The sequence below is a fragment of the Aquarana catesbeiana genome, linkage group LG09, assembly GCF_042186555.1.
Source record: "Aquarana catesbeiana isolate 2022-GZ linkage group LG09, ASM4218655v1, whole genome shotgun sequence".
Taxonomy (NCBI): Eukaryota; Metazoa; Chordata; class Amphibia; order Anura; family Ranidae; genus Aquarana; species Aquarana catesbeiana.
In genome coordinates, this window is record NC_133332.1 from 289,868,822 (window position 1) to 289,890,837 (window position 22,016).

General features: G+C 45.5%; 1 protein-coding gene across 2 annotated transcripts in view; it reads left to right on the top strand.

The window, feature by feature from the left end:
- Positions 1-1,832: 1,832 nt before the first annotated feature.
- The window catches only part of FAM3A (FAM3 metabolism regulating signaling molecule A), a 110,065-nt gene continuing 89,881 nt past the window's right edge, over positions 1,833-22,016 (top strand). Inside the window, exon 1 of one of the 2 annotated variants that reach the window (XM_073600401.1) lies at positions 1,833-2,061. The gene's annotated coding sequence lies outside the window, so the exon portion shown is untranslated. The remainder of the gene's footprint in view (positions 2,062-22,016) is intronic. The other variant, XM_073600400.1, reaches the window with a different exon arrangement.

A 22,016-nucleotide genomic window follows, 5' to 3' on the forward strand; every position in this document is an offset into this window, starting at 1 on the left:
GCGTGGCTCAAAGGGTGTGTGGTTAGAGTCTGAGATGAATGAGGGATGGAGAGGGAAAGGGGGGGAGAGGGATGGAGGGACAGCAGGCCCAGATCCTACACAACAATGGAAATATGTGTATTCTAGAAAGTTTAACAACCAGCAGATAAAGATACTCCAAACACCTGGTGTTAGCACTTCAATTATCCTGGCACCATGGTTGTTATGGTGTCAGGATGATTGACGTGCATTATTTCTATTATTACATTGTAATATAAAATGAAATCATTCAACTCACCATAATGCCGAATCAGTGGGATCCCTGAGCATGTCACCTGCCACGTCGCCTGCCACCAGCCGTCTGTCCTTGCATCAGCTGCCTCCAGCAGTGTCCGTCCTTGCATCAGGTGTCCCAGCAGAATCCGTCCTTGCATCAGATGTCCCGAGCGGAGCCCCCCCTTACATCAGATGTACCCAGCTGAGCCACCCCTTACATCAGATGTCCCCAGCGGAGCCCCCCCTTACATCAGGTGTCCCCAGCGGAGCCCCCCCTTACATCAGATGTCCCCAGCGGAGCCCCCCCTTACATCAGGTGTCCCCAGCAGAGCCCCCCCTTACATCTGATGTTCCCAGCGGAGCCCCCCTTACATCAGGTGTCCCCAGCGAAGCCCCCCCTTACATCAGGTGTCCCCAGCGGTGCCCCCCCTACATTAGATGTCCCTAGCGGTGCCCCCTTACATCAGGTGTCACCAACGGAGACCCCCCTTACATAAGCTGTCACCAGCGGAGCCCCCCCTTACATCAGGTGTCACCAGCGGCGCCCCCCCTTACATCAGGTGTCACCAGCGGAGCCCCCCCTTACATCAGGTGTCCCGAGCGGAGCCCCCCTTACATCAGATGTTTCCAGCGGAGCCCCCCCTTACATCAGATGTTCCCAGAGGAGCCCCCCCTTACATCAGGTGTCCCCAGCGGAGCCCCCCTTACATCAGGTGTCCCCAGCGGAGCCCCCTTACATCAGGTGTCACCATCGGTGCCCCTCCCTTAATCAGGTGTCCCCAGCGGTGCCCCACCCCTTACATCAGGTGTCTCCAGCGGTGCCCCCCCTAACATCAGGTGTCCCCAGTGGTGCCCCCCCTCTTACCTCAGGTGTCCTAGTAGGAGGGGGTATACAAAATAATGTCTCCCTCCACCGGCCGCGTGGTTACAATAGAACTCCCACCCCTTTCCATAACAGACCGGCAGCGGGACGGGGGGGGGTAGGCAGGGCGAGGCGGAGCGGGGTGCAGGGTGGGCGGCGCGGCAGGAGCTTTGTCTAGCCACCCAGCCATTCCTGGTCTTCTTAAAAATGGCGGCCGCCGTGGACCTCTAGCGGCGAAAATTCATGAAAAAACGGATTTCTCGGGACATTTCCCAGGAAACAATAAATTTGTGAAAAGAGTCCAAATCCCGGGAATGTCCCGGGAAATCCGGGACAGTTGGTAAGTATGCATAGGCAGTGAGACATTGTCCCGATGTGCGGCTGCAGAGATCGGAAATGTCTGGCGGGCTCTGCACGTGGGCTGTGCGAACACGCCGGAACTCATCCTTACTCAACAGCCAAGCAACTGGTATTTATTTTAATTAGTCAGTAATGGCCTCCATATTTTTCTGATAACAATATTTGAAAAGAACCAAGAGTTTTTTTTTTTACGAATTCCACTCTCTGTTTCCTATAAATGGCCTACGTACAATCTATAACGCCTGTAATTCGACAATCCGACTTGGGTGTAGCAATATGGCCGACCCTCCCCCTGGCTGTATGGGTGTACCAAGATGGCGCAAAGCTCAGTCACTTCCTGGTCTTCTCACTGAGGCGTGGCCATCCCATTGGACGGCTTTGCGCTTGCTGTACACTGGCCCTTTGCGGCTTCCGTCCTCCCGGAGAGCAGAGTAGGTACGCAGCCAGCCAATAGCAACCGGGGATTTGCCTCACCAAGACGACACATCGGGGGCTGGAGCTGTTGCGGCCGAAGCTGCCGGGACTTCCGGCTATGGTGGAGAAGGGAGGACGGCGGAGGGGTGCGCAGTGACAGTGTGTGTGAGGTGAGTGTCCCCTCTATGGGCTGGGAATGGATGGAGACACCTGTGGCTGGGTACTTCATATCCACCTTTGACTGACATCTTCCCACTACAGTCCTCTGTGTTGTCCTTTTTTATTATTATTTCCTTCCTGCTCCTCTCTCCATTGGGGTTACATATCCTGCACTTACAAGCGCATTGACTCTAACGCGTTTTACCTTTTTAGGACCTCATTCACACCTGTGCGTCTCACAGGCGCAATATGTGTTTTTTCCGCATGTTTCGGTGAATGTGTGCGAAACGGCAAGGTGTGAATAGGGCCTCAGAGCGGCTCATGGCGATATGCGCTGTGACTAAACCGCAGCGTTTGTATGTGCGCTTTACCTGCGCTCCCGTTGACTTCTTTTACACCATCGCGTTTTCTGAAAGTGCATTAAAGAGGCGGCATGCAGGATTTTCTCACACGTTCATGAAAATAGGAGCACACCTAATTCCACAGGTAAATTGCACCCGCTCTTAGATTACTTTTACGCTGTAGCCGCTCCGCATTAGCGGTAAAGCGCCCCTAGTTTTAGTGACGCTTTACCGTCAATTTAGGGGCTCTTTTTGGCCGCTAGCGGGATGCTTTTAACCTCCGCTAGCTCCCAAAGAAAGGGTTAAAAGCATCCATGTTGCAGCGATGCCAAATCACTTTGCAAGGCGCTTCGGCAGCACTGCCTATTCATTTCAATGAGCAGGGCGTTTTGGGCGCGTTGTATACGCCCCTCCCGCACCGCCCCAAAGATGCCGCTTGCAGGACTTTTCAGAACGTCCCGCAAGCGCACCGCCCCAGTGTGAAAAGTCACACTGAAATGAATGGGAGGCGGTTTTTCAGGCGTTAGAGGCTATTTCTTGCGCTAAAACACCTGAAAACCACCCCAGTGTGAAAGCAGCTTTAGGGTTCGTTCACCCCACGCTTCTGCCTTCTCCTTTTTGGTGCCTTTGTTGTGTGTTTCTGCGGAATAATTTTTTCATTCATTTTGATTATGTATTTTTTTTATAAGTTGCGTATACACAAATTGGTGCACATCAATGTGCGTTTGCATTTGTTCCAGTGTGAAAAAATGCAGTGCAGCACGCTGTACTTCCTCCCCCCCCCCCCCCCCCCCCATTAAAGGGGTTGTAAACCACTAAGGATGAGCTCCGGCGTGTTCACACAGCCCACGTGCAGAGCCCGCCAGGAAGTCAGCGATGTGCTAATCGCAGGCAGTGAGACATTGTCCAGATGTGCGGCTGCAGAGATCGGGAAATGTCTCACTGCCTGTGATCAGCGCAGTGCCGACTTCTTGGCGGGCTCTGCACGTGGGCTGTGCGAACACGCCAGAGCTCATCCTTATAAACCACCTGCAAGACAAAGGCCTAATGTGCTAGTATGCATCGCATCGCATACTAGCACATTATGAAATTCTTACCTTAGAACAAAGCCCTTACAGCGGCGCCTGGTCACCGCTGAGACTGCTGACATCTTCTCCCGCCCCTTTCTTCTGGGATTGCGGGCTCAGGAACTGTGAGTGGCCGGAGCCACGGTTACATCGTTGCCGCGCATGTTCGTGGGAGCCCACGGTTCCGGCAAGAAGCTCTGAAGGTCCGACACGATACACCAGACCTTCAGAGCGAGTGTCTCCTAATCTGTGCAAGTTTAGGAGATATTCATTTTACCTACAGGTAAGCCTTATTTATCTGTAGGTAAAAATAACAAAGCGGGCTTTACAACTGCTTTAAAGCACTTCAATGGTGTAATTAATTCAGGCACTTTGTAATACATTTATTTTTTTTGCATATGCCTTCGTACTGCGTTTATGCTGCATTTCAAAACGCACCTGACTGAATCTGGTGTAAACAAGCCCTTAGGGCCTCATGCATTTGATAGCTTTGGCCCTTCATTTTGCAGTGTTTTCAGGTGTGTGTATACTGCGCCAACGCCGGCTCTCCTGCCAGCAGCCCATGAAAGTCAATGATTGGCTGAAATACGAATTGCTGAAACCAGTTGAGATGAGCTCGGGTGTGTTCGAAACTTCACGTGCCCAATCCCGCCAGAAAGCCGTCACTGCACACGGCTAATCACAGGCAGTGAGACCTATTCAGATCTCTTCAGCTGCAAACTGGGAAATGTCTCACTGCCTGTGATTAGCGATGTGCAGTGTTGGCTTCCTGGTGGCACGTGAAGTTTCGAACACGCCCGAGCCCATCGCTAGTCACCAACACTATTTTGTTTAGGGCAATGCTGCATTTTAACCACTTGCCAACCACCCCATAGCAGATAAAGCCCACGTTCACTATGGGCCGATTTGACATGTCAAATCGCCGGCTATTGCAGCAATGGCACCATGCGAATCAGTGTGACGCCGCTGGCACGGAGGGAGATCCCAGCTGATGCCGGAGGTATGGTGGGAGGGACAGACCCTGGAGTCCTCCCTCCTTCCTCCACGCTAGGAGACAGAGAAGGAAAGAGCTGCGACCATCCAACCGGAACAGAAAACCACAGAAAGACCTGCGTGGGAACAAAAAAATAAAAAAAAAAGGGGGGCACGGTTATTGCATACATCTATACATTTTTCTGTATTGGTAATTGTTTAACATGTAAAAGTCCTTGTATGAAAAAAGGCAAGGACTTTACCTTATCATTATGGTTTATTAATTATGTTTTAATCAGTATTGATTTTAAAGGGGTATATACTCCCATAAGAGCTTGCAAAAGATGTGTGTCATCAATTACTTGCAGCATACAGGTTGGCACCACATGTCACCACACAGCAGTGCAATGTACCATAATGTAGTGCAGTGACATGAATGAAGTGTCACTATGTGTACGTCAAATAAAGTTGACATAAAAAGTCAAATGTGGAAGAGTGGCTGGCTGCAGAAAAAAAAAGACTTATGCCCTGTACACACGGTCGGATTTTCCGATGGAAAATGTGTGATAGGACCTTGTTGGATATTCCGACCGTGTGTGGGCTCCATCACACATTTTCCATCGGAATTTCCGACACACAAAGTTTGAGAGCTTGCTATAAAATTTTCCGACAACAAAATCCATTGTCGGAAATTCCGATCGTGTGTACACAAATCCGACGCACAAAGTGCCACGTATGCTCAGAATAAATTAAGAGACGAAAGCTATTGCTACTGCCCCGTTGATAGTCCCGACGTACGTGTTTTACGTCACTGCGTTCAGAACGATCAGATTTTCCGACAACTTTGTGTGACCGTGTGTATGCAAGACAAGTTTGAGCCAACATCCGTCGGAAAAAAAAATCCTAGGATTTTGTTGTCGGAATGTCCGATCAATGTCCGGCCGTGTGTGCAGGGCATAAGTGGTCCATTGAGTCTGCCTCTTCTTCTAACCTCCCTTTTTTTTTTTTTTTTTAATATACATGGGAGTTTACTCCCACTTTAGGTCCTGGCTTGTAGAACTTTTGTATTAGATCATTATGTGCAACTGTATGAAATGCCTTGCTGGAATCACAATAGGCAATGTCCACAGCACCACCCTGGCCCAAAACATTGGTCACCCTGGCCCAAAACATTGGTAACACTCAAAAAATGCAATCAGATTAGTCTGATGTGATCTACCCTTAGTAAAGCCATGCTGCTTTGTGTTTCTAAATAATCAATAAGCCTTTGTTTTGGAGGGGGGGGGGGGGGGGGGGACGACTGATTCCGTCACTTGACCACAACAGATATTCAACTCATTGTCCTGGAATTGCCATCTCCTACCTTGCTATCCAGAAATCCTGAACATGAGCCATCATTACTACAACCAATATGATCCGCAAACTTGTTTTTTGTTAGTGCAATTTATTTCTGAGAAGACTGAACAGTTTAAATAGTTTGCTACTACCAGGTCGCCTTCAACATAAGCGTTGTGTTCAATTTTCATTTCATATTTTTCCTTCAATCACTGATGTACTTAAAAAAGGTTTTGTCTCCTTTCATAATAGATTTACCCATTTCCTCCTCTTTCTGTGCTTTGGCAGCACTAATACTGTTTGGCCTCGTATTGTCTATATTTTTCTACTTGTCTATGAGCTACACTTCTGTTCCCTTATGTTCTGGTTCATATTAGTGCAACTTGTAATATAACTTGAGTCGCATGACAAGGGATAACACTAACCATATTCAAAGATGACCATTCTCATCAATGCAACTTTGGAAAAGGTTCCTCTGCTACTTTGGTGCAATTTACAGTGTGACCCCTATAGAATATGCAAATCGCACTGAAAATCGCATCACAGCAGTGTGAACTGAGCCTGAATCTCCTATACTGTATACTGATTTTATGTTTTCCCTCCTTTTACTATCCCATTTACCTCTTTAGTGAACCATATGGTTCTTTTTTTGACGTGCTTTCAGGTTTTCTGAAAGCACATCAAAGATGCAGCTTGCAGAGGTTTGATGTGTTTTTATGAAAACACATGGTCTAATAGAGCACATCTAAAACTGTGTGGGGAAAAAAAAAAAAAAACACACAAATTGCATTGCACCTAAACTGCAGCGCACTGGTGTGAACACAGCCTTAGGTTTGGTTCACACAAATGAGCTGCAAGAACAGGCCCATTGGCACACTGTGCCGCAATTCATTCTGCGGCTTTATGCTGACACCTGTCCTGCATGCAGGTTCCCTTTGTTGTTGTGCCTGCATCTGACTCGGGCTACATGGGGGCAGCCTATAGATGTAGATGCAGCAGCTGCACATCAAAAATCATTGTGCGCTCAGATCCATGCATCTGCCCCTACCTGCATGTGACATGCAGCTGTGTTCGTGCAGCCACTGCATCTTCTTCTGCCTCAATAAGCGCAATAAAAAAAAGGGGAGCTTGCATGGAAGACACGTTGGTGCCCTTCTGAACGAACCCTTAATGGTAACACAATGCACCTTGCTAAAGGACATGCACCACAACGCACATTAACACAGTGTGTTGTGTTGCTTAACAATGACCAATGCCACAAGGAACATTACAGAATGGAACATCTTATCAACACGCATGTGTTACTGCACACTGGTAGCAAACGGGGAGCTTATCTCTACCCCTGAATTAACCAAAAACCACCTTGTGCAACCATGACAATGCAATTAATAGGCACATCAGAGGCAGCATTGCGGCGCCTCAATTAAATGGCGGTTTTTAGGAGCACCAGGTCAGGGCAGCCTTTCGGCTGCCCAACCCAAGGACCGTCACACATGTTCCAAAGCCGTAAACACGGAATGCCCATTCGCACTGCCTGCATACCAAATGCTCCATTTTAGCATGCGGCAGCTGTCAGTATTGGGCTGCAGAGAGGCCGATGTGATGCATGTTTTAGCGCACACACGATTCCAAGCAGGAGCAAGGATGTAATGGAGGCACTAAATGGGGATGTAACAGTATAAAACCCAACCAAAGGAGATCATACTCTAGACCTAGTACTGACAAATGGGGATCGATTGTCTGATGCCGAGGTGGGAGAAAATTTGGGTTCTTGTGATCACCATAGGCTTTGGTTTGATATTAAAACAAAAAAAAAACCAAAATAACCTTGCGCTCACTCAAAACGTATTAACTCAAAACGTGTAAGCCGCTGACACTGCAAATAGAATTTTTGCTGAAAACCATAAGATATATAAGATACGTGCAGCGCTGTAAATTATTCAAAAGTGAAGTGACAAAATGTGAGTATCAACATAAAAATGATAAATGTTCCTTATTAGTAAAACAGTCCATCTTGATTGTGAAACAATTATAGTCACCACGTGGATAAATAGTGAAAACAGTGGTCAAAATAATCCCCAAAGTAATGAAGGCGTATCATGGATATTGGACCTAAAAATAGATGATGTTATATAGGTCTAAAAATGAGTGCAGCGCTAAAACTGAATGAGTAAAAAAACATATGCTAAAGAACATAAATAAATAATTGACCCATCACACATTATATTATCAAACCAACAGGTCTCCTATAGAAAATAGAGGCAAATGTCTCTGCATGTGTCATATGTGAGAAAAAAATCATATAACTTAAATTATGTGATCCCAAAAGAATAGCAAAAAAAAGTCCATAAGTGAAGTAGGTGGATGATCAAAATTAAATTCCAACGAAAAATTGTGACACAGGTGATTCCAGCATCCAAAGTGACTTGCACCCAAGTGAGGTATGAGGCTCCTTACCAGCTCAGGATGACCACCATAACAGTGGTCCCACCAGGCGTTTGGGAAATTAACAGGTCACCCACAAACCTATGCCGATCATTCCAGTGTGTAGAATCTGGAAGTCGATCACGTTGCAATGAAATGGTCCAGGTATAAATATCAATTCTCTTTTTTTTTCGGTCTGCTCCAGGCCACCTGTCGATTGCAGTTGGTACAGATAATCAGATCTCACCTTTGATCACATTCAGAGCTCGATATTTATACCTGGACCATTTCATTGCAACGTGATCGACTTCCAGATTCTACACACTGGAATGATCGGCATAGGTTTGTGGGTGACCTGTTAATTTCCCAAACGCCTGGTGGGACCACTGTTATGGTGGTCATCCTGAGCTGGTAAGGAGCCTCATACCTCACTTGGGTGCAAGTCACTTTGGATGCTGGAATCACCTGTGTCACAATTTTTCGTTGGAATTTAATTTTGATCATCCACCTACTTCACTTATGGACTTTTTTTTGCTATTCTTTTGGGATCACATAATTTAAGTTATATGATTTTTTCTCACATATGACACATGCAGAGACATTTTGCCTCTATTTTCTATAGGAGACCTGTTGGTTTGATAATATAATGTGTGATGGGTCAATTATTTATTTATGTTCTTTAGCATATGTTTTTTTATTCATTCAGTTTTAGCGCTGCACTCATTTTTATTTATTTGATGTTTGGAGTTTAGTATTGGACTTTTAGTGCTGGCAGCTCTTACATTTCACATATCATTTTTTATTGTTCTAGCGCAGCGTTTAACCCTCTCCTTGGGTTTTTTTATTTTATATAGGTCTAGACAAGCCTTTAATGTCCAATAGCAAAAGTGTAGGTCAGAAGAAAATATACAGGTATAAATCGCCTTGGAGGCCTTCTCAGGGGTTTGATGTGAAAAAATAAAGATTGTGCAGATACCACCACCCATATGAATGGAGGCTTACCGAAAGGTTGGGACCCAAGACAGCGTATGCTGTATGAGTCAAACAGGCTTAAAAGTTGCCCCCTGGCAAAGATGAGGAGATCCTAATGGTACACTGGAGAAGAAATCCTAGGGGTGCTTCACCGGGATGCCTTCTCCATATGGAGGATAGAAATGTCCTTCAGCATTCAGGGTCTTCCCACTCCATGAGAGGCTGAACATGGAGGGGCAGGTTTGGCAGGGGGGATGCAGCAAACAAATTACTTAAAACTGCAAACAGGTGGCCTGGAGCAGACCAAAAATGAAGAACCTATTCGAAAACGAAAGTTTTGGATTACCAAATGACAAATATTGCTGAAATGGATGAATTTCTAAAAAATCTATCAAAAAGTTGGAGTAAAATGACAGGTGTCAATCAGTGGGCATTGTTAAAAGGCCCTTTACACTGATCCGAAAAAAAAAAAAAAAAAGCTAAAGAAAAATTAATCCCTTTAATTCCTATGGAACTCTCTACACCAATGTGCTCCAAGTGAGGTGTGTTTTTAAGAGTCCTGCATGCTGCACCTTTGGTGCATGTTTAAAAACCACACCAAAAACGCATATCCTTACTGAATGGAAAACGCATAGAAAATGCACCTGCGGTTGCATTTCTGGCGCCTTTTAAATCGCATGTCCAGGTCTCACAGGTGCAGGATTGGAGTCGGGGGTCCAGAAACCATTGCAAAAAGGCATTCAAAACACAGCAAGAACGCATAAGTGTTTTTTTCAACCGAGCAGTGTGAAATCCCTGTAGAAGTCAATAGGGACACATCTAGAAACCATGCGTAAAACGTGGATGCAGTCACGCGGCACCCGAACCGCAGCACACCTGTGTGAACCCGGCCTTCGTAGACACGGTTCATTTGTGGTCCCATCGTGACAAGCTTGTATGCAGGGAAAAACAACAGTAAGTAAGCTGAAAAGATTCATTGTAATACATGGCTGCACAGGCACTCTGTAACCTGAACCACTGTATACTTTGTATTTATCTGTAGCTACACATCTTCTTCCTCCTACCTCTTCCAAGCCTGTCATTATATTTTTCAGGGTGACAGCAATCGTGCTCTGGTGTGGTCAGCCTGATGTTTTAATTGTTGCTGTAAACGTTTAGCAAGCCTGCTGATTGGTGGAAGAAGTAGGACTCCAGTGCCAGTGAATGACTTTTCCATAAGGGATGCACTTATAAGGTGTCTCTCTGCCCACCACTCCCAGACAGTGCAGCTAGGGGGACCTAGCAAGCGGTCATGTGACCGTTGATAAACTAATAATGTATTTATGATCTTTTATTTTAAAAAATAAAAAACTTTTCCTTGTGCCGTTTTTACTTCTACATTAGTGCCGACCTAGGAAGAGACTGCCCTTCCCTTTGCAGCTATATCTGATAATTCATGGGAGGAGAAGTCCTGTGTAAGGTGCAAGTTGATTCTAGTCAGAGCTTACACAGGGCTGAGGATTCCTCTCCCCCATGTGACTGTGCTGGTAGCTGAGCAGCCGATTGGTAAACTCCAGCGCTGGTAAAGCTGGCATTCCATGGGTGGCGCTACCCAGCTTGACAAAAGGCCTTCCTTTTTTTTTTTTCTCTTCTCTTTCATTACCTTTTGTCTAAGAATCAGGGTGGAAAACTTTCAGCCAAATAGCGTCTGTATCCAATCGTATACAGTCACTGTTTGGGTGTTCTGATAGGCTTGGATGCCAGCTGTCACATTACAACCTTTTGTGATTTTTATTTATTTATTCTGTTTTAGTGTCACAAATGACCCTTCGCATAAGTCTATGCACCATAGCATGTTGCAGCATACTGCAGTGACACTCGGCACTATGTGTTACGCTGCAGCAATTCTCCTCAGCCAAGACTTATGGTGTTAACAGGGCGCAAAGAAAACAACAGTTTTCTATGTGCCCTTGGGTTAAGCCTGCTTTCGCCTATGCAGATCAGCACAGTTCAATGGAAATGGTGTGAACGAGCCGTCAGTCACATACCCTCCATACCAAGAAGTATTGAGTTGGTCACTTAATTTTCCCAGCTGAATGGAGCAGCAGAGGAGTTAGGCTGGGTTCACACTAGTGCAACACGACAGCCGTCCTACTTTGGATCCGACTTTGCCCTGCGACTAGAAGCCGACATATGTCCGACTTTCAATGAACGGGGATCCGACTTGGATCCCCCCCAATACCAGGCACTGTGTTTGGTATAAATCTTGAGGGGGAACTCCGCGCCAAATTTTAAATAAAAAACAGCATGGGTTCCCCCTCCAAGAGCATACCAGGCCCTTGGGTCTGGTATGGATTTTAAGGGGAATCCCCCTACGCCGAAAAAAACGGCGTGGGGGTCCCCCCCCAAATCCATACCAGACCCTTATCCGAGCATGCAGCCCGGCCGGTCAGAAATGGGGGTGGGGACGAGCAAGTGCCCCTCCCCTCCTGAACCGTACCAGGCTGCATGCCCTCAACATGGGGGGGGGGGCCCTGCGGCCCCCCCGCCCCAAAGCACCTTGTCCCCATGTTGATGAGGACAAGGGCCTCTTCCCGACAACCCTGGCCGTTGGTTGGCGGGGGGCTTATCGGAATCCGGGGGGCCCCCAGATCCCGGCCCCCCTCCCTATGTGAATGAGTATGGGGTACATCGTACCCCTACCCATCCACCTAGGAAAAAATTGTCAAATAAAAAACACACTAGACAGGTTTTTAAAGTAATTTATTAGGCAGCTCCGGGGGTCTTCTTCCGACTCCGGGGGGTCTTCTTCCGACTCCTGGGGTCTTCTTCCTTCTTCTCCGCGCTCTCCGGCCTCTTCTCCGCGCTCTCCGGTTCTTCTGCCGGGCTCCTCCACTATCTTCTGCTCTTTTGCCGGCTCTTTTGCTAGCGGTGGCCCGGTCTTCGCTGTCTTCTTCCCTCTTCTCTTCTTCCGATGTTGACACAATGCTCTCTCCCACTGTAATGCCATATGCGCGGTCCGCAATGGCTTATATAGGGATAGGGCGTGGTCACTGGGTGATTTCACCCGGTGACCCCGCCCCTTATTACATCACAGTCCCATCATGTGACTGTGATGTAATAAGGGAAGTGACCACTCACCATCCCTATATAAGTCATTGCGTACCGCGCATACGGCATTACAGTGGGAGAGAGCGTCGTGTCAACATCGGAAGAAGACGACGAAGACCAGGCCACTGCTAGCAGAAGATAGCGGAGGAGCCCGGCAGAAGATACCGGAGAGCGGGAGAAGAACCGGAGAGCGCGGAGAAGTCGGCAGAAGACCCCTGGAGTCGGAAGAAGACCCCCGGAGCTGCCTAATAAATTACTTTAAAAACCTGTCTATTGTGTGTTGTTTTTTTTTTTTTTTTTTATTATTGACAATTTTTTCCTAGGTGAATGGGTAGGGGTACAATGTATGGATGGATGTATGGATTTTGGGGGGGACCCCCACGCTGTTTTTTCGGCATAGGGGGTTCCCCTTACAATCCATACCAGGCCGGTTTTTTATTTTATTTAAAATTTGGCGCGGAGTTCCCACTCAAGATCATCTGTGCACAAGTCACATGCCAAAGTCGGATCATGCGAGACGGCGATCCGACTTTGATCCGACTTCAATTATAGTCAATGGGCTGAAGTAGGATCAAAGTCGGACCAGAGTAGTACAGGGAGCATTTCTAAAGTCGGAACGACTTGTGTCGGACCAGTTAGGACGGCTCCCATAGGGAAACGTTGAATTTCACACGTCATGCGACATGAGCTCCCAATGTCGGAGTGTTTGTCGGACCAGTGTGAACCCAGCCTTAAAGGATAAAAATTATAAGCAGCTGCTGAGACAAATAAATGGACATCTTTTTGCAGGTAAAAAATGTGTTTTTATCATTTTCTTTTTTACTCTGCAGCCTGTAAGGTATTGCACCTATGATCAGCCGGTAGACAAATAGAGGGTGAATCTCCCTAATGGGAATCTCCTAACCACCTCCCTCCTGCGCTATAGCCGGAAGATGGCTACAGCGTGGGTCTTAATTGCCGGGAGGGCATCTATTTACGTCCTCCCGAGAATGCCCCCCCCCCCCCCCCGCGGGGTGCAAGCGCGCCATGCTTTGTGATCAGCGAGTCAGAGATTCGGCTGATCACAGATCGGAGTAAGGGGCCGATGTCATTGACCGACAGCTGATCATGTGATGTAAACAGAAGATCGTAATCTGCTTCTTTTTTTTTTTTTTTTTCTCACGCTAACAGCGTGAGGAGAGAAGAAAAGCCGATTAGCGGCTTCTGTCAGAGAGACATCGGTCCCGATCACGGAGAGCCAGTGCCGCCTCATCAGCGCACATCAATAAAGGAGAAAAACACCGGTTTTCACATTTTCTTTCGCATTACCCTTATGCATTCTATGGATCGGGGCTGCACAGAGCAGGTTATTATAACCTGTTTGTTATTTAAAGAAAAAACGAAAAAACATTATCACTTTAACACAATGCACATTTAAAGAGGAGCTGTAAAAATTCAACAGCCACTCACCTGTTCCACGATCCAGCGATGGGCTCACCTGAACCTTGCTCACATCCTCTCGCCTATCCCCGGCGCCACTATCTTAACTGTGGGCATCTACTGTAAAGCCACAAGCTGTAAGAGATGGGGGCCCGCTGTGCATGCGTAAACCGCACTGCGAGTTGTAGTGTCCCAGAACCCTGCGGGGAGGGGGGAGGAAAACTTCCACTTCTGATTGCCTAGGTGATCGGAGTGGGAGCAGGTACCTGTCAAAATCGGGGTACCCCCACCCCCCCAAAAGCTCCACTTTTGGGTGGAGCTCCGCTTTAATGCACCACAAAGAAGTAAATGAGCCCTTTCTGTTGGAGCATGGAAGCTTTTGGAGGACAATTACCAGCACCTGGTCTCCCTGAGGTTTAGAACTGCTTGCTCTACTGAACGTTAATGCTTGGAATATTGAATTTCATGTTACTGTAGTAACCAGATCGTCACCTTCCAGGATGCATTTGCAAGTACTGTTCACTCTATTCTATGATGTAAATTACTGACCTTGTTTTATTTATTATTATGCGAAAGCACCATATGTTACAGGACTAAAGCTTACAGTATTGCGCGTATAGTGTGTCATGGTAGAATTTACACGTATCTTGTTTTTTATTGCCCAGTGTTCGTTTTAGTCCTCTTGCACACAGGAGGTTTTGCAAGCTCTCCTAGAAGCCTTTCCTCCTGGCAGCAAAGTTTTGGCAGAAAAGAAGCCTGATGCATGTAAAAGTGTCTAACGCTTTTAGGCACGTTTACAGGGGTCAAGAGCTTGCGCGTTATTTAATTTTATTGGCTAGGATAAGAATTTTATTCTGGCCATTGAAATGAATTAACGCTCAAGCGATAAACGCGTCTAGCATTTAGACATTTAGCAGGGTCAAGAGTTTTTTCTGGCCAAACTCTGCTGTTCTGGACACACGGACGATGTGTTTTTTTTTTTTTTTTTGTTTTGTTTTGTTTTTGTTTTTTTTTGTTTTTTTTGCCTCTAAAAGCCCCAACCACAAAAAAATGTTTCAAAAAGATAATGATTCAAAAAAACAATGTCCAGAATATAGAAAAAAATAGTCTGTATAGAGTGGTAGGCTGTATCAAGGTAATCAACTGTGCATGGGGGACTGCACTAACACGCTTCGTCGGAGGGCGTCTCCCGTTCCAGATCTCCCTGCCATAGATATATCGCCTTGATGGGATGCGCTTTTAAATGTTCAATTAGTAACATTTGATAGCATTGGGAAATGATTCCCTTGGTTTCAGTGTTGGATTGTAGCATATGGAAAAAGGGAGTAGAAGACACAACCCACTCCCCCGCACCACCCTGCACGTAGACAGCATGACACAGCTGAGGATAGGAATAAAGCATAGTTGCGGGTAAATTAAATCTGTTTTGTAGTTAGGGAAATATTTTGAAATATATGGGACAGAAGAGTCCCACCAAAGGTGCGCCACCTAGGTTCCTGCTGTAACTTGGCCAATTCTACATGTGTGTGGTTTTCCCAAATCGGACTACATGCAGTAAATCGTGCAACTGTTTGTTCTTGTTCCATATTTTTGAATAAGCGTGAGAGTAGGCATCTGTTAGATTTCTGAAACATCTGTGCCTCCAGTCCCAGATGCTGCATTTGGGCCGCAAGATAGTACAGCCAAGGATTGGGTATTGCCAAACCTCCACCATCTTTAGGATATTGCAGTGTTTCCAGCTTAAGCCGGGGGGGGGGCAGTATTCCACAGTGGGAGTCTGAATAGGGTATTGACCACTCTGAATATTTATAAATATTTATAATTATAATAATATTTAGTGGCAGTAATTCTGGGCGATTATCTAGACATCTAAGTATCTAAAGGAGGAGACCACTGGGATGGGAGAGGAAATAGGCATCGTTAACCCTCAATCATCTTTCAGAACCATCAGGGCTGACTTGGACCAGTTGATAGTAAGGCAAGAGAAGCGTCCAAAGTCTGAAATTATATACATGACTCTAGTTAAAGAAGCACTGGTGTCCCCCAGAAAAAGCATTATGTCACCAGCACATAACATGATCTTCTCGTGCAGGTCCCCAAATTTGAACCCAGTGACCTGTTGGCTGCTAAAGGCTCTATTGCTATAGCAAAGAGCAGTGGAGACATGGGGCATCCCTGCCTAGTTCCCCTGCCCAGAGCAAAAGCGTGCAACATCCTGTCAGACATTCTTATGGTTGCTTGCGGCGATTAATACAGCAAACTCACCCAAGCTATAAATCTGGCTCCCAATCCGAATTTGGATAATACCGCCCACAAATACCACCAGCTAATGCTGTTGAACGCTTTATTAGCGTCAAGGGACAAAAGAGCCCTTTGACCTCTTTTATCGGCTCGTATCTGCATATTAAGAAAAAGCCATCTAAGATTTGTGGCTGTAGATTTTTGCGGCATGAAGTCAGCCTGGTCTGAATGTATGATAGAAGAGATGATCCCGTTGACCCGAAGCGCCAAGACCTTAAAATGTTACTAAACCCAGCAATATGAAAATAGTTTATTCCCCCCCCCCACTGAGCCCGCAGCTTATGAATCTTTTTACATTAAAATACTGTCACTATATACCTTTTGTAGATGATCTGTATACCACGGTCACGTGATAAGCTGCACAGTTTCGACAGTGCTGAGAGTTCAGGTAGGAGGACATTTCCACTACAGCCTGTATACATGCCAATGTTAATTTTAGTCTTAGGACTAAAATGGCATTTTAGTTTTAGTTCCATTTTAGTCTTCTGCAATTGTTTTAGTCGTATTTAGTCAACTAAATCTCCAGTACATTTTAGTCGTCTAAAATGTCCTACGTTTTAGTCGACTAAAATCTCTAGTACATTTCAGTAATTGCAATTTAGTTTTAGTCATAGTCTTTTGACTAAAATGGCATTTTAGTTTTAGTCTCATTTAAATCATCTGAGTTGTTTTTGATTTTAGTCGACTAAAATAGTATTCATTTAGTCGACTAAAATGTTTGTCGTTTTAGTCGACTAAATTAACACTGATACATGCCCACATGTGTGATGTCAATATGTGACCTGGCTAGCTCTGAGAAAAAGTAAATGTTCTCTCCAGCATAAAAGACACAACTGAGAATATGCAGGTCGGTTACCCTGCCTGTGTTAGCTGGCCTTCCCCAGATAGACAGTGCAGGAGGGGGAGGATTTATGTATACAGGATAAAACACAGCCTTTTTACACAATGCAGAGGCTTAACCCCTTCGTGAGTATAACAAGCATGCTATGCTGCATATACAGACTGATTTTACTGTTGTGGGTTTAGTAACACTTTAATATCGCTCTGAAGGAGAGAAATTGGTCTATAGGAACCAGGGTCAACCGGATCCTTCCCAGGTTTAAAGTAACAGGATCACATTAGCTATGGTCATAGAAGCAGGATGGTGACCCTCATTAAAGCGTTAAATACCTCCAGCAGCCTAGGAAAAATCTTCTCCCCATATTGGGTGTACACCTCCATTGGGAGGCCATCTTCCCTGGGAGCTTTGCACGTGGCGAAAGAGCCGACCGCCGCCTGCAGTTCATCCAGTGTTAACAGAACACCTAGCTATCGTCTAGCTTTACTAGATAAGTATGGCAAGGAAATATCCGAAAGATATGTCTAGATTATCGTCTGAATAGCCATCACATGATCCATAAAGTTCTGTATAAAAGGGTGTTAGTTCAGAAATAATTTTCTTCTGGGTTGTTGACTAACTGTCCACTGGATGATCGAATGCCCCACATAGCGGGAGATTGCTGCTGGGATCAAGCAATTTTTGCCAGTAGGTGACCCGTCTTTTCCCCTTTCTCCATAAAATGCTAGTTTTGTAAAAAAGACGTTTACATTCTGCAGCGAAAGATCTCAGGCGATCCAGTGAATCCTGGGCTGATATCCATGCCTCCCTTGCAGAATCAGATGGATCAATAATATATTACTCCAGTTATCGTACCTGGTCACCCACCTGTTCCAGTAGAGCAGAAATCCGCTTTACCATTTGTATTTGTTATGAAAACCCCTCGAAGGTATGCCTTGAAGGTCTCCCATTTTTGTATGGTATTGTCATTTTGACAATGATACTGGAAAATCTATTGATCTGTGTAACTATCCATTCCTGGGAGGTAAATACTTTAAACCAAAAGGCGTTAAGTTTCTAAGGGGCCCTGGGTAAGGAAGTGGGGGGTTGAGCAATCAGCCATAAGGCTACAGGGGGGTGGTCTGAAACCCCCCTGTGAGAAATATTCCACTTTAGAGCTATAACTGACCATGTGGGGAGTAACCACGCATAGATCTATATGTGATATGGAGCCATGAGTCTTGGAGAAGCATGAAAACTGTTTTTGATCTGGATTGCGAAGACGCCATATATTAGTGGCCCACCTCAACCAGCAGTGTCCAACTCTTGGTATGCCAATGCCTTTATGGTATCAATACTCACCCCACGAGAATATACACAATGAGTGGAATGATACGCCTTATCAACCCAGGAATACAGTAAGTATCTGATAATGTCCCTTGTGAGGTGGGTCTCCTGCAGGCCTATAATAGCTGGGTGAAATTTGCACAAACGTGAGGAAATTGAAGTTCTTTTCAAAGGTTTAATAACTCTTCACACATTCCAGGCCACTAAAGGTGTGGTAGACATAGCAGACAATCATAACTATTTTGACAGGAGATCCCACTATAGAAAGGCAGGTCTCTAAGGGCTAGGCAATACCGAGCAAAGTGGCATCCATAAGCACTAAAAGTGAGTTGTAGCATGTAGAAAGTGTCCTGAGGTAGGGAAGTACACTGAAAAGGTATATTGGAGACAGTCGATCTTGTGCAGCAGAGAGAATTGAGGTTAACGTTCCTGTACGGAGATAGTCCGGGGGGGCCTGACCACTGTCAACTTAACCAGGTTGAGACCTCCCCATAGATGTAAAACTTGGTTTCTAAAAGAACAGCTTCTGCCAACAGGGCATTCAAACAGTAGCCATTCAAGCCATGGCGATAGGGCATAGAAAAGCATCATACACGGTAACATCTATGCAGGCTTACAGAGAGGTAGTAACCAGAAAAATGAAAGGTGTGTATACTCTTGAGGAGGGTAAATATCAGGAACAGGCCCTCTATTGAAAAAGCATACTTTATATGTAACTTGGCACCCATCATTTGCGTTTTATACCCCGAACTAGATGTCAGCCATCACCATCCTCAGGCCTGCGGCGGCGTAGATCTTGTTCATGCTGGTCCAGCCAAACGGCCGCATCCTGTGCGTTTTCAAAAAAACTGATTTCGGCCTCTGGCCGTTACTCTCAATTTGGCAGAGAAAAGCATAGGATAACTGGAGCCGCTGCAGTCTTTTTAACCTTGGCAAACTTTGAGCGTCTACATTGCACCTCAGCAGAAAAATCGGGGAAGAACGATATTTTAGTGCCATTACATTGTATTGTAGCCTTTTTTCTGGCTAATCGCAGCACAATTTCCCCATCCTTATAGTTCAGGAGCCTTGCTAATATTAATCTAGGAGGATTACCATTCCACTGTGTATAAGTGTGAGAAGGCCTCCTTGCCAAACACATACTGCAGCCAACCTTCGATGAATGCAGTGGGGTCCTGACCCTCCACCTTCTCGGGGAGCCACACTATACACGGATATTGTTGCGCCTTAGGCGTTTCTCTATATCATCTGTTTTGCTATTAGCTTGGAATGCCTGTTGTGCAGCAATTCTCACATCTCTGTTCAGAGGGGGCATCTGATCCTCCATGTCACTGACTCGGCCCTCCACAGTGGTAGTTCTGTCCTTGATCTTCTGGAGGTCCTTCCGGAGGAGCGACACTGTCTCTCTCAGCCCCCCAAAGCGTTCCTTCAAGTCATCCACCAAGGCAGTGCATTTATGAACTGCATGCAGGATTTCACTAAGTGTGGGCTGAGGGCTGACCCCTGACCCCTAATAAACATGTCTGGGATGGGATCAGGTGGAGACTCCAGAGGCACAGTGTCACCCAGCATGCCTGCATCCTCCCGGTCAGCAGGCTCAGGAGAATTAACTGCATGCAGGGCCGCGCGTCTTGTTAAACTCCCTTCCGTGAAAAAGTTCTATCCCTATTGTGGGGTCACAAGTACAGTCTTTGTAAATTGAAATCCTATCCCCTCTCAAGCGTCTCTTCTCCAGAGAGAATAAGTTCAGTGCTCGCAACCTTTCTTCATAACTAATATCCTCCAGACCCTTTATTAGCTTTGTTGTGTACTCGCTCCATTTCCAGTATATCCTTCCTGACGACTGGTGCCCAGAACTGGACAGAATACTCCAGATGCGGCCGGACCAGAGTCTTGTAGAGTGGGAGACTTATCGCTTTATCCCTGGGGTTAATCCCTTTTTTAATGCATGCCAATATTCTATTTTGTTAGGCTCAGCAATGAGCTGCTGCTGCTATCATCTACTAGGACCCCCAGGTCCTTTTCCATCCTAGATTCCCTCAGAGGTTTCCCCCCTAGTGTATAGATTGCATTTACATTTTTGCCACCCAAATGCATTTTTTTACATTTTTCTACATTAAACCTCATTTGCCATGTAGTTGCCCACCCCATTAATTTGTTCAGATCTTTTTGCAAGGTTTCCACATTCCCCACTACCCACCCCTGATCATTCTGAGTCTTCCCCATGTATCATCACCCTCTGAACTCGCCCTTGTAGCCAGTTTTCAATCCATGTACTCACCCTATGGTCCATGCCAACGGACCTTTTTTTTTTTTTTTTTTGAACAGTAAAAGTTTATGGGGAACTGTGTCAAATGCTTTTGCAAAATCCAGATACACCACATCTGCAGGCCTCCCCTTATCTAGATGGCAGCTCACCTCCTCATAGAAGGTTAATAGATTGGTTTGGTAAGAACGATTCTTCACAAATCCATGCTGATTACTGCTAATGATACCGTTTTCATTACTAAAATCTTTTATATAGTCCCTTATCATCCCCTCCAAGAGCTTGCATACTATTGATGTTAGGCTAACTGGTCTGTAATTCCCAGGGATGTATTTTGGGCCCTTTTTAAATATTGGTGCTACATTGGCTTTTCTCCAATCAGCTGGTACCATTCCAGTCAGTAGACTGTCAGTAAAAATTAGGAACAATGTCTGGCATTCCCTAAGTACCCACGGGTGCAAGCCATCTGGTCCCGGTGATTTAATAATGTTAAGTTTCCCCAGTATAATTCTAATTCTGTCCTCTCTTAGTCATGAGGGTGCTTCCTGTGATATGTCATGAGGATAAACACTAGTTTTGGTTGCTGATGCCCCCTGATTCCCTCGTGAAGACTGAGGAGAAGAATAAATTTAATACCTTCGCCATCTCCCCATCCTTTGTAACCAGATGTCCTTCTTCCCCATTCTTTATGGGGCCAATATGGTCTGTCCTCCTTTTTTTTTTTTTACTGTTTACATACTTAAAGAATTTCTAAAGAATTTCTTGGGATTTTTTTTTTCTGCTTTCCTCTGTGTTTTTCTTGTTCCATCTTGGCTGCCCTAATTGTACCCTTACATTTCTTGTTGCGTTCTTTATAAAGTCTGAATACTGATGATGATCCCTCAACCTTGTATTTTTTTGAAGGCCTTCTCTTTTGCTTTTATATGCATTTTTACAGTTAAGCCATCCAGGACTTTTGTTCGCTTTTTTAAATTTATTACCCAATGGGATGCACTGGCTAGTGCCCTTATTTTAATATGCTCTTAAAGCGAACCCATCTCTCCTCCGTGTTCTTTGTTCCTAAGATTTTATCCTAATTTATGCCTTCTAGCAAGATTCGTAGTTTAGGAAATTCAGTGTTTTTGTATTTTCCTTATGTTTCCTATTTTTGTGATTTATACTGAAGCCAATTGACCTGTGATCGCTGTTTCTTAAATTGCCCCGTATTTCCACATCCGTGATCAGGTCTGTATTGTTTGTAATCAGTCGACTAGTAACGCTCTATTTCTAGTTAGTGCGTCTACCATCTGGCCCATGAAATTGTCCTACAAGACATTTAGGAACTGGTGAGCCTTAGACGAATGCGTGGTTCCCTCCGCCTAGTCTGTCTGGATAATTAAAATCCCCCATTATGATAACACTTCCCATCCTTGCTGCTAATCCAAATTGTGATAGGTCGGTCTCCCCCTCCTCCCTCAGGTTAGGGGGCCTATAACATTCTCCCAGTATTATTTTCCCCTTAGCTTCATCCCTTTGGAGCTCTACCCATAAGGATTCCACCACCTCCCTAGCTCCAATAGTGATGTCATTTCTCACATTCACTTGTACATTATTCTTGATATATAGACATACCCCT